Source organism: Lipophrys pholis (genome assembly GCF_963383615.2).
Source record: "Lipophrys pholis genome assembly, chromosome: 17".
Lineage (NCBI taxonomy): Eukaryota > Metazoa > Chordata > Actinopteri > Blenniiformes > Blenniidae > Lipophrys > Lipophrys pholis.
The window spans coordinates 4,894,617-4,908,442 of record NC_137643.1 but is presented as its reverse complement, the minus strand read 5'-3'; positions in this window follow the sequence as shown (position 1 = coordinate 4,908,442).

Below are 13,826 nucleotides of genomic sequence, written 5' to 3'. Positions count from 1 at the left end.
AAAAAAAAATCCAAAACATGGGAGTCATGTATTGTTAATTCCAGTTCACATGTGAGTAAGTAAAAATATGTGACTCCAACAAACAAAAGCTATCGTTTTTTGTTTTTGTTTGTTTGTTTTTGTTTGTTTTGTTTTGTTGCTGTTAAACCCATGTTGGACTTGCCTTCCATGTACTGACCTTGCCACGAAACTGTCTTTGAGCCCAGGGCCAAACCACACCTCGCTGCTGCTTTTGCACCAACATCTGCCATTATTGTTCCAGTTGTTCTTGGTAATTGGCTGGATTTTGTTGACATTTACTGTGATTGAAATTTGCGAGCGTCCGAATCCGAGCATCGCAGTGAAAAGTCAAATGCAGCTACCGCACGATCAGGAGATACAACACAAGCTATGAATTAAATAGTCGACACACGCTCAAAGTTGAGCAATACTGGGGTACACATAAAGATATATTACCATTTCTTTTGTTGGTATAGTCATTTAAAAGTGTGTTGACGTTCTCAGATTTATTCAGCCTTCTTCTTCGTCGGCACATTTGCTGAAATCAAACTCATTTTTCAGTGTCATTCTACAGGGAGGAGGTACAGCTGTACTGGACCAGGTGCTAATTAACTAATATGGTCTTGTAGATGAAGACTTGCACATTTACATCAATGCAAACTCAGTATGCAAGTACACAGACAAATCAGTTATTTTCCATTCTAGCTTAATATGTAAACCCCACGAATTTTATCTTTGATTTTTTTGGGGGGTAGCTCAACAACCTGTAGTTAAAACTCCCACCGCTGGAAAATCAAAACCAATACCAGCTAAGAACTTGTAAATTTTTGGCTGTGACTAAATAGATTTTGTTTTCTACGTGACACAGCTTAACAGTTTTCTCTTTCTTTCTTTCTTTCTTTCTTTTTATGAACTAGAAAGCAATGTTACCGGTGGAGGCGTTGAAAGTGCTGCTGAGGTTTAGGGTCTGCCAGCTGCTTCAACTCGAATGAGCAACGAGCTTCCTGCCCTCCAGATAGTCCAAATATTTCTTCTCAGAGAGGATCTTTGGCCTCCCCCATGTGATGTGGACTAAGAGGCTGGTGTTGACCTGTAAGACGGGTGTTATTGTTTTACCGTGTGAGTAAGTTGGTCTAACCTTAAAGTTTGGTGTTCTCCCTCCCCACATCTGCCTGATTAATTCGACAGAGTGGCCTCCAGATGTCCATTAATCTACATGCAGAGAAAAGCGAGCGCCGTCGCTGACTGACTTGTTGGCGTAGAGGCACGTGACGGTGTGGCCCGAATATTTGTAGTGTGTATTGTGTAGTAGTGCAGTTTTAATGTGTTAGTGGGTTTGAGCTGGTTTGGATGAGCCAATACATTTTTGAGGCTTGAGTGAAAATGGTTCTTTCAGCCACTGGGATTTGAGATCTGTGATCTTGACTAAGTCGAGTTTGGCGATCGGAGGAGGGTTTGAGCTGTGGAGTGACGTCTGGGAGTTCAACACAATTCAAGCTTTTCCGCAGAATTAAAAAGGCGTGGATGCGTGAATACTCATGTGGTTGGATAACATCTCAACCTTTCTCTGTAGGATTTCACTTTTTGGAGCTTCCCCTGTTGAATGTTCAAGCCTGCTGCTACTGCACCGTGTTTCTAACTTGGGATGGGAATGATTAAATATTCAGTTAACTGCTGCAGGGTCCACTTGTTGACGTCAAACACAGCGGACTGAGTAGATACCAATCTTTGGTGGTGATTTTTATTTTTTTTTTCCAAAGTCAAAATATGCAACTTGTGTAGTCATATCGTGGTAACATGGTTGAACAGTTGTCATGCAATATATGCGTTGTATTTTTTGACATTTGTAAAAACAAAAAGATAGTCTGTTACATGAGTTAATATTAATGGGTTGAAATCATTTATAATTCCCATCCCTCCATTTAGTAGCGACATATTTAAGTTTTGCTTTGCCATATTTACAGTTCTTTACATTTTGCTATCAGTGTAGCATCAAGATGAAGAGATCCTCTTTTTTTTTTTTTGCGGAAAAAGCTATTCAGTCAGTGCAGCTTCTTTTTGTTTTTGTTTTATTTTGTTTAGTTTTTTTGAGCCAAGCTTTGCGCTGACTGATAGTTGAGTATTTCCTCTTTTTGAGAGGGGGGGGCGGGTTTGCTATAGGGTTTATGTGGTGACGTGTGTTTTTATGCACACGTGTACGGAGTCTGTCTGCAGCTACGCCTCTTTGACTGGCAGATTCTGTAGCTTTGGCTCTGACTTGCTGAGCACTGGTGAGTAAACTGGTTGAGTGAAATGAAAGGGTGCAGGAAAAGGCGCCGGGCCAACCGAGGTGATTACCCAGCTTGTTGACCTGATGCGTTATCAACACACCCCAGACTTCTTCCTTCCTTCCTTTTGGCTTCACCCTCTTCGCCACTGCGTCTCTTCAGACGTGGTGTTGCTTATTCGCTCACCCACACGGGCCGAAAATTACTGGGCTTTGCGTCGGAGTGGACTTGTAAAATAAACCTATGATTCTTGGACTGTTCAAAGCGGATGTGAAGCTTTTCTTTTGGACAAAGTGTTGGCGAGCTGTGGCGAGGGGATTTGGTGCCGTGTGTGCCCTCTTTGCTTACTTTACTTGACTTCAAAGCTGCAACGATCTGTGGTCGTCGGAGGGGGGGAGGCGGCTGAATCGCACCGCCCTCACATGTTTGTTGTTGCACTCGAGGCGGACGCATGCTGTGACCTTTTTACTGTGTGGCAGCGTTGTGGTCGCCAATTGTTACATTTTGAAATTACTGGCTCTTTGAAAATAAAGACATTCGGTGAAATGTTGTTGTTTTTTTGTTTTTTTTATGATCACAGAAGACAGAGGAAGCGATGTATAGATTAGACAACCAGGCGGCATTTTTCGAGCCCCACCAGAGCCAAGGCCTAAGGTGTTATGATCAGTAAGGCGCCGAGTGTCTTGAAAATGCCACCCTCACTGGTTTATTTATCACTGCCAAGCTGTTTGCGGCCATTTTTGGAAAGCAGGGCCACTCAGTCCCCAGTACGTGTCTATCATGTTATGTTGTGAAAGGGTGTGCGCTGACTTTGGCCGGTGCAATGCTTACTAAAGAAGACCCAAATACGAATGGAATCAAAGATTGTGTGGAAAAGGGGAGCACTGGTCAGTGGAGAGAAGTAGCTCAGTGTGTGGATCCATTTAGGTGTGTAAGCAGTGCATTGGTGCTTTTTCTTTACAGGAACTCAGAGTTGAAAACATCAGCTTTGACCCGCTGATGGGTCGAACCGGTCTCGTCACAGGAGACGTCTGAGCAGGTTACGTTGACTGAACTTGGTTGGGTGAACTGAACGAGTGCTCTCCTTCAGCAGTAGGTGGTTGTCGGTGTTAATTATGAAGAGTTTGGTCAGAGAGATGAGAAGGGCAGGAATCTGAATCCGGAGATGATCCATGTGAAGAATAATAAAACCTTTTTTTCCTGTAGATCTAGAATCTTCCTTCAATGTTTATGTTTCACTTTAAACTCTTTCACACAGTTTTTTTGCCTTTTTCCCCCCAATCTGCCCCTTTTCTATCTATAGTATTCGTTTTTTGTTTATTACAAAGTATTAAACAAATTCAAGAGCTGTTAAGTCAGAATGGAATCTTTCACTCCTATTTTTAATTTGTTTTCCTCTCCCTCGCTTGTGTCTGTTCTCTGTCCTGTTTGTATCCTACTCCATTGTACATGTGGAGCTGATTGACTATTGTGTGCTTTGGGGATTGAAAATATGAATAATTTTTTCAGTCAATAATTCTGAATCTTGTTTCTGTTTGTTGTATCATGTCCAAGTAAAGGTTTTAATACTGTACCAGAAGTGTTCATTGTTTTTTATTACATCATAAAACAAACAAGTGTTATTATTGTTAAGTCCTAAAGCAACACTTTTACCTCAGGTCTTAATTGTTTGGTTTGAATACATTTTTTTACATGCCCATTAAAAACAACTTTAATGTAATAACATATTTTAAGAAAACACCCTGTTGGTTGTAAATTACCCAAATCCCCTCATTTCCTTCAGGCTCCACGGTAAACGCCCCCCTGATTTCCAATGTGATGGAAGGACTCGACTCCCACCGTGTCCTGGAGAAATGATGGGCTCCTCAGTCCAGCAGGACCCCAGGGCCCCAGGTGACCGCTGGCATTGCACTCCCACCTCTCAGCCTCTAGAGGGAGCACTGACCTTTTGTCCTGTCCAGTCTTAAGCAGCCGTGGTCTCTGTCGCTCCACCTACTCCCTCCTCCTCTCTAGATTACAGCTTCTGGGGGGGTTGAAATTGCAATATATTACTTCCATGTCTGCTTAGCACATCTTGACCCATAAGAGAGTGTTGACACTGATTTTTCTCAATACATTTCACTGACACTTGTTGCTCTATTCACTCTGCGACATGTATAAATGTAAAAATAGCAATGTGGGAATGAGTTTGGGCAATTGTTGCCATGTAGTTAAACCTTTTCTCTCCCTCTAGATCTCTCCTCCTCCATTTCTTAGTCTCCTCCCTCATGTCTGATCTCAGATAGGCTTTCCCTGCTTCCACGCACATAGGATTCAGTTTTAAAACTTGAATACACTTTTTGAAAGGTTCCCTCAGTTCATTGCGCCCATATTCAAATATTTGATCAGTTTCAGTGTGTCTTGTCACCCTGAATATATCTCTGGATTCTACCCGCTGTCTCTACACTTCTACAGTGATTGTACTGGTTTTTTTTAAAGGCGCTGATTTGTTGCTTCACAATTCTATTTTACACCAAATATGCTTTTGTGTATTTTCTCACATCCACTTTTGATGGAAACCAGATCTCACGAGGATACCAAATTGCCTCTTTAGTTAATATTCATGTCCTCTAGAGACTTCTTGTGTTCAAGTGTTTTTCCCTGACTTTGATTGTTCACTCTTGTTCACTCTTTATTTCTTCAGTGGGAACTAAACTGTAAATCATGGTCATTCCCAAAATGAAAAACAAGAAGGATAAATGCAGGGAGAGTTGCGCCTCACTTCGCCCGTTGCAGATGTTTCGAGCCAAGTGTGCCACTGTACAAGGTGTCCCTGTAGTGCCGCTGGTGGCCAGCAGAGGGAGCAAGCACAATGAGCGCTCTGTTCGTGACCCCAGCGTTCATTACAGCCAAGTCAGCACAGTAGAACCTGCAACCTCTCCAGAGTGGAGTGCCAAACTGTAATGTTCCCATTTAGATTCAGGTAAATACTTGCCAAATATATTCAGGTAAATGTTAGGTGTTTGGAGGTTTCCGTTTGGTGTTTATTATATTTTTTTTCTTTCAAGAGTCTTTCTTTAGATACTGAGTGTAGAACTGACATTCTTAACATCTCAATTAGGGATCAAAATCAATACAAGTTTAGTTTAACTCTTCTCGAAACGGTATGCAAACTTCAAGATGTTTGTCACGGTTTGTTTGCTTTTTTTAATTTTCAGGAATTCCACTTTCCTTCCGCCTCTCTTTCAATATGACTCAAAACAATTTATCTGTATTTTGAAAATTCTCTCCCACTATATTTCCTGCTTGTATTCCCCCCCCCCCCTCTCTTCCACTATTGAAAGTCTGAGCACTGCAGAAAGACACCTTTATACCAGAGGTCAAATTCCTCCTAATTTCAGTTTCGCTAATGTCAATTTTCACCACGTCAATGTTGTTGCTGTTCACTGAATAAGCAAGCTGTGTTTGAAGTCGTGTGGCTGAAACACCCCACGGGTTGCACTCATGTACACACCTTCACACGTACATAAACTCTGTCTTCCTCGGCTCTCATTGAACCTGTGTAATTCTGAGATAGCACAAACTGCACTGCAACACAAATATTTTAATCCTTTCTTTCTAGTAGACCTACCAAGTAAAATGTTCACAATAACTTTCCTCTCGGTTCCACTTTTGGATTTTTTTTCTTTTCTGACATCTCGACTTTAATCATTGCAACAAAATATAGGCATATCATTATATTCCCATTTTCCATTTAAAAGAAAACATTTTAGTTAGTTTGTGTAGTAGTTTTGAACACTTTTTTTTAAAATTTAGTGATTATACGAGATGGATTTGTATTTGTTTTTGATGTTGTCAGATGCTTTCATTAAACATTGGGGCTGCCTATAATCCCGGGCCAGCAGTGTGTGTGTGGTTAGTCAAAACTTGTCAAAAAGAAGTGCTTTTCTCAAACATGTTTTCTGAAAATATATGTTAAAGACAAGAAAAGATTTGAACCACCCACTGCTGGGAGCTCCAAGTGCTGACTGCACACAATTAGAGACATTCTGATGTTTACATGTATTTCAAATCAGAGGGCTTTGCGTCTTCTGTAAGATGACACGATGTGGCTCTTGGCATCTGTTTTTGTTTCATCTTGTATGTATTTTCATGGCTGAAACAAGAAAAACTGCAGCGTTCCAAGTGAAGCATCCAGACTGCCGGGATGAGATAAACCTTGCAATAATTGAGGACAGCATTAAGCAGAGCTAAATGACCGGTCAGCCGCTGTCCCCCGTGTTCCTTCGGTTGTAATGACATGCTGGGTTTTGTGTCTGAGCCAGGGTACACTTAAATGGCTGAGAGCGCCTCCTGAGCAGAGCTAAATCTGGATCAATCTGAGAGGTTGTTCCCACCGAAGTATGTAATTCTGCCTCTGAGGACAGTCGAGTTTGCTTTCCGATCGGAGCGCCATGACAGATAAAAATATGTCCGACTGAGAGAATCACGGGCAGAAATGTTTGAGGAAGGCCTCATATCGGGTCCCGCTTGCATACGGTCCACTAAATCTGTGCTTGTGCTTAATATGAAGCTCGAAAACAACTATACATGCAATTTGTGGTTGAAGCCACATTTGACGTTCAATGTAAAGGCCTATATCATGAGCTAAATCTGAACTTACTGCTTGGAACACAGTGTTTATTTTCCCTGTTTACCCACCTCACTGTACTAGTGTGCTTATATATATATATATATTATACACACTACTCCAAATGTTTGGGATATTTTGCTTTCTGTTAAAATTTCAGGAAGAAGCTTCATGTGAACTTAATGTGACCTTCTCTAAGCGCTTGAATGCGCATGTCAAAATGTTTCTGCACTTTTTGCACAACTTCCTGTTTTCTGACAAGGAGCCTTATGGCAAAATTCACGACAGGTGTTGGATCCATGAATATTACTCAATAAATTTCCCGGTTCAATAAGAATCGGTGTTCAAACGGCCCTCCTCATCAAGCTGTTCACATGTTGTCATCATGCGACCAAGACCATCCCTCACAATTGATGAACAGAAGGTTTCAAACAGGATGTTCTCAGACGGAAGTGGGCCTCAGTGCTGTCTGGTTAACTAGTGACCCGTCCAGGGTGTAACCGGCTTTTACCAAGAGTTGACCCGGATTGGCTTCGGTGCCCCATGACTCTGAACTGGATAAAGTCCTGTAGAAAATTAATGGATGACGAAATTTAGCAACACAATTTAAAGAAGCATAAAAACGTAGAACAACCTTATTTTGGAGGTTTTCTGTAAATATTCATGAGACTCAATTTTTACTTGATTTAATGAATACATGGATGGACAGTCTCTTTAATGGCCAAATGGCTTTAAGTCTTGCCTTTTCTTTTTCTTTTTTTTGAAGAATTTGATCTCGGGTTGCCATAACTCACTTCAACAATAACTTTTCTTTATTTACATGACCTGCAAACTTCCCAATTTTATATGTATGCTTTTTTCATATACCGTAGTATATTTACTATCTGCACGCCTCACAATACACCTCAAGGTAACCAGGTTACAAATCAAGTTGACCAACCTTGTAATGAAACAACGTGTGAGTAACTTCAGATGCAGTTTGTGGAGTTTTGAATGTGAACATGGAAAGCGTGAAAACATTCCAATAAAAGCATCTTTCGTTCTTGCGTGAGTGTCAGTAGAAGAAATGGATTATTTGCAATGGAAAAATCACAAAGCTCCACCTCTTAGTGTTCACTGTCCACACGGGAGAGCGCAGGCAGACCGTCTGTGGGAGGATTAACAAGCTCTTGTCAGTTTGCCAGAGGTGAACGTGAGAGGGACCAAATGTGTCAGTGGAAGGAAAGAAACTTGATGATGGGAGGACAGAAAAAGGAAAAGGGAGGGTAGAATTTTTTTATTTTGCAGCATCTCGGTTGTTTATGCTGCCGCCTTGGCGTGTGTATGTTTTGTTGAGCAGTAATGGCCCGGATGGGTCTGAACCTCGGGCGCAGATGAAAAGCTCTTTGATGGCTTTTCAGACGACAGACAAGCTAGAATGAGTTCATGACCATAACAGCTCCCATTGTTTTTTATTGCTGGTTTTCCGTGACCTCAATAACTGACTTCTGTGGCTGTACATTCAGCCTGTTGTTTTTGGGAATTAATCATTTGTTTTTCTTTTTTTTTGATCTTTTGTGCTTCTGTTCTGGAGTCAAGTCTCCCTCCCACCCTCCTTCCACTGTCACCAGATCTCAATCCCTTTTCTTCTCAACTCCAGTGGAGATTCACGATTTGACCATGATTTTCTTTATTTGTTGTAAAGGAAGTGTCGGGATCACAAGCAGCTTTTTACGTCACCACATGACAATCTACCCATCAGGTCTACTGTCAGATTTGTTTGATACTGTGAAGGTTTGCTTGGAGCATCTTGAGTTTTTTAACTTTCCGCAGAGACAAATGAGTAGAGTTGATAACGGCAGGTGCTGACCTTGCAGTTTCTCCACCCTAGTTTGAACCCCTCCACCCTTGTGACTTATGGAATTAACCTCCCAGTTTTCCAGGTCACCTTTATGTCAAAGAAAGACAGAAAAAAGAAACTAAAAAGTACCTTGGGAATATAAGAAATTACTTCACTTTGCTTTTTATCGAGGTGCTGCTTTTACTCCTTTAAATTCAGCTTAAGTTCAGTTGGTAGGAGGAAGATGCTCTAGTCTATAACATCTAGAGTGGGGTTATTCATGTTGTTGGATGATTTGGTTTAGATTTAATGAGATAAACATGCCTTTCACTGGAGACATTTGTTTAAAGCTAATATAACAGGAGGAGGAAGCAGTTCAACAACAGATTTACATTTGAACACAAGTGGAAAAATAACAAGCTTGCATCAGGTTCTGTACCCAAGTTAGTCATTTGACAGTATCGAGGGCCAATCAAAACACGTATATCATATATTTAAGTGCACTGGCCACTTCAATAGGGAGAATTACTGCTAAAGCACAAATGTCTAATGATTTCAGTGGTTTTCAGAGTATGATGCTCCTGCAGCCCCCGCCCCTCTTTAGTTAACTTGCCTGCTTTTTCCTGATTCCTGGAAGTCAAAAGACATCCTATTTGACTCATTCAAGCATTTTAATGTGAATCACGGTATTTTTTTTATTTTTGCTTGGATTCACTGAACTTTCCCTGAAGTTTTCCCACATGAACAAACTTTAATAACAGAACTTTCATCAGTGGTCGGTCACATCTACTTTTAACCTTTATTCTCTCAACCTCCATGTCTGTCTCGCCCCTTTCAGGTGTCTCATCTTGTCCTCCGCTAATGTCTTTCTTCCTCTTCGCACTTTTTCCTCAAATCTTTCTCCTTGGCCATCTTTTTCACATCCCTGGTTTCTCTCTGCTCTACTACTGTACCCAGAGAGAGAGCGAGGGCCCTGGTCTCTGCAGCTTCCTGTCTCACAAAAGACCCCTCTGTTTCCCCCCTCTGTGTTTCCTCCGCTGCCACCCCACCCCCTTCCTCAACACCCCTGTGGTACATTCCCTCCCTCTCCCCCGGTGCATTCCTTATTGACCTCGGCCGGCTGAGGAGTCCCTCTGTCAGCGGGCACTGTGAGTGAGGAACTGAGCTTTCACTCATCTGTGGATTCGTTAGGATACTCTGTTCAAGTTCAGCCAGTCAAGTCCCTTCCAGTATGGAATGAGTTGTATTTACTTCACAGCATAAGTAGTTGGAGACCTGGATAATTGTTCTTGTCATTCTGCAGAATAGACTGGAATACATTTCCATGGTGTGCTTTTGAAGGAGCTACATTTTGGATGTTAAAATGTGCAATATTTTTCTGAAGTTCATGGCCAAAACACACGGAAATATCTTGTCTCACTCTATTTTGTCCTCACTGACATTGGAGAGGAGCAGGCAGCACTCTAAACAGACTGACAGTCCATCACAGGGCTAAGACACTGTCACAGGGAAAGACTCGCCCAAAACTTTTGCCACCAATTAACCTGACAAGCCTTTGGGAGGAAGCCAGAGACAATCCCAGTAGGTAGAGAGAACATGGTAACTCTACAGAGAATCCTTCTTCTTATGAAACTACAAACCAAACCCACCACTAAGAAAATAGAAATAGTTTTTAATGATTTAGACCAGTTCTGTACATATAGTAAAGGCTGTGTCCAAAACAACACCATTGACTGGTTAATGAATCACCAAATAATCAGTTCCCAATCCACCACAGAGAGAAACATTATAATTCCAGTAATGGATCTTACCCGACCCTAATGCCACATTCTGCTTACAGCTCCAGCTGCTCAAAGTCAGCCTGCCTCCTCATCGTGCGCTTGGTGATCTTTTAAAATTGTGTTCTTTCATATCATTTGTATCCTCATTGACAGTTTTTGTGCCATTTAGATTCAGGAAGCATGAGAAAGTGAGGTTTGGCAGTACAGTTGAAGTTTCTAAACAGAGAAGTTGTGGGATTGTGCTCGTTACAACAAGGACTGGACTGTGACAAAAATACTGATTGTGGCATTTTTGGCCCAGACAGACTCTTGGAGGAGGAGCCCTCGGGCCTCAGCTATGAATTAGCCGGCAATGAGTCACCTGTGAGTGAAACTATAAATGTTGCAACGGAAACCTGAAACGGTGCAACCTGAAGGACGAATGTCAGAACCAGCGGGAGAGTATTGATCATCCCTGACTGTTGTGAGGTCACTGAGGAATTGTGAATGGGTGTACATGATGTACGGAGTGCACATACTTTTCAATGAGTACTTTATTATTTTAGGGTGCGTAGATGGTGCTTGCTGTCCTTAAGAGGAAAAATATATTGATCCAGAATATTGCATTTCCAATAATATTGACATATTTACATTGTGGACAAGCAAAACAGATGCTCCCTGTGAGTCTGTGTCTGCTGGATTTCTTCCTTATAAAAGACACTGTTTTACGTTGCAAAGACTTGCTTATGTGGGATTGTTGGATTTGTCTCAATATTTAATTGAAATGTGAAGTGTCGTGAGATCCTCTAGTTGCTTGGCTGTGTATGTAACTTCCAGACAGCAGATTGCTTGACTAATGTGAAGTGGGAATGGTAGATAGAATAATATGGAGGTGAACTGGTGAACATCCACTCTGCCAGACGGACAATGCAAGTTTGACTTCTAATGACATAATGGAAGTGTATTGTAGGTTTCGGATTTATTTTTCTGCTGTGATTTAAAAAAAATAATAATTTTTTGTAGTGTCGAATTTCAAGTTATAAGAAATTAAGGGAAAAAAAACACTTCATGAGGACCAGCTGAACAACTGTCGTCCAGACGCAGTATTACAGGCCACCTCAGCCTGTAGGAAGCCAGTTCAGCACCGATGTGAAAAGCCTTGACGCTCCCTGCTGCTCTGCCTCCTCCACGGCTCTCCCTAACGGTCACCTGAACTGAGTACAGCAAGGTGTCACTCCAATGTCAGACTGACCCACCTGACCTTCCCCTCGACCTGTCAGTGTCCAGCTGACGCGTCTGGGTTACGGCAGGGCCTCAGCGCCCTCGCTCCCTTCATCACTGAACCAGCTGAATGCTTATAATGCTTCACATTCTTGGTGCTTCTCTTCTTTCATCCTCCACAATAAAAGAAACCCACAACACACGCTTGTTTTTTCAGACCTCAGCAGCTCTTCCAAGCCCTCCTGTCCCAAGATTTTTTTTTTTTTAATTTTAACCAAAGTTATTTCACACCAAACAAAATATTTTAGCAGGGGGATTATTAATCCTGATTCCTCTTCATATCATTGAAAATAAACATTAACATTGCACATTTGTACAATTGAATGATTGGATTTTTATATATCTTCTATATTAGACGCGTCACATCCAAGCAGAATGGAACAGTTTCTCTCTCCCAAAACTTCAGCAGCAGGTCTCGCCACTAACAACACTCTGCTAAAGTGTGTGTGGCAGCCTTCAAAGTGTTGCCTTTGCTCCATTGTGGAAAAAAGTATGACATTAACCTTCAAATCATTGCATATTGTTTTATCTTTATAGTTATGGAAAAAGAATCAAGCATCCAAAAGTAGCAGCCTAATGTTTTAAATGCACGTCACAAAAGCCCAATGTTGGCTGGATTTGAACATCCATGCCATTTTCTTTCATTGTATCCTCTAAATATTGAAATCATTTCTCATTTCTGCTGAGACATTTCACCATGGATAAGTCCTACCAACCCAATTCAAAACAAATGTTTCACTATTATGGGACCTAAACTAACCTTTGCACGGGGAATTCAAGGGAAACTCTGCCCTAAACCTAACTGTAGGCCTCTGTCTCATGCTATGACTGCTCTTGAAGTGACTTCATTTGTGGAAAGAAATGTGACATTAAGAACACAAATGTGTTGCTGTGTCAGTTACCCAGGGCCCACCCTGTGTTTCAGCCAGCAGGTCAGTGCAGGGATGCATCCAGCCATCCATCCTTTCAGCCATCCACCTTTTGCCTCCACACCTCTGCTTTATGCAGGAATCTCCATGTGTAAATACCTTTTGATCCCACCTCGCTCCCTCTCTCCCTCTCCTTTTACTCCTGTCCGCTCTCTCCTTCTTTATCAATGGCCCTCATTCATTCCCTCTCACCCGCTGCATGCCTGTGCCCCCCCAGTTCTATGCCCGCCTGTCCTCACCCCTCCTCTCCTCTCCTCCCCTGTCCCTCTCTCACTCTTTCTCTTTTCATTCTTGTGATTTTTCCCTGCCTGTACCTTTCCATGGCCCTAACCTCCCCTCCAGACGGCAGTTTCCTCAAACCTTCATGCGAGCCCTATCGCTCTCGTCTATCTTTGGCTCGGTTTCATTTCAAGGATTTTGGTATTTAGATGCAAATCAAGATGTGGTTATTTGAGGCTTAGGCAATATTCCCTGGAATTTATGAAGAAAAAAATAATAATTGCCATTTCTTGTGAGCACTTTTCTTTTAGTACCAAGAAGCTCAGTGGTTGTTAGATATGGATCTTTTATGTTGTTACCTCAGTGAAGCACAAATCGGCCTTTACTCAGGAGAAATTGCATTTCTGATGGATTTATTTGTCATAGAATAAACACTCTCCTCAGATATATGTTGAAATATTTCCCCTTTGTTGCCCATTCCAGCCTATTTTCCTCCTTCCTTGCTCATGCTATATCACTGCTTCTAATAGCCTTTTATTAGTCGAGCCATTAAGCGTCATCAGGGCAAATTGTCTTCCAACAGTGAGTAATTGTGCTAAATTGAGCAAATCTTGGACTTCACCTATTGCTATGTTTAACGTCAAGGGCTAAAGACACCGCCTTCAAACTGCTGAGAGAGAATTGGCAAGTGTTGAGAGACAGCAATAGGATACTTAAAAAAAAAAAAAAAAAAAGGAAGGAAGAAAAATGCTGGGAATGAAAGAGAAGGGTAGACACACATTTTTTCAGGTTTTTTTTGTGTAGTTTAGTTCATCAGATATCATCAACAGACTTTGTGTTCTCATATATAAACTGTCTCTCTCTTTTACACACACACACACACACACACACATACTCTGTTTTACATTAGTTGGCACGCAAACTTCAGAACTCCTGAACACT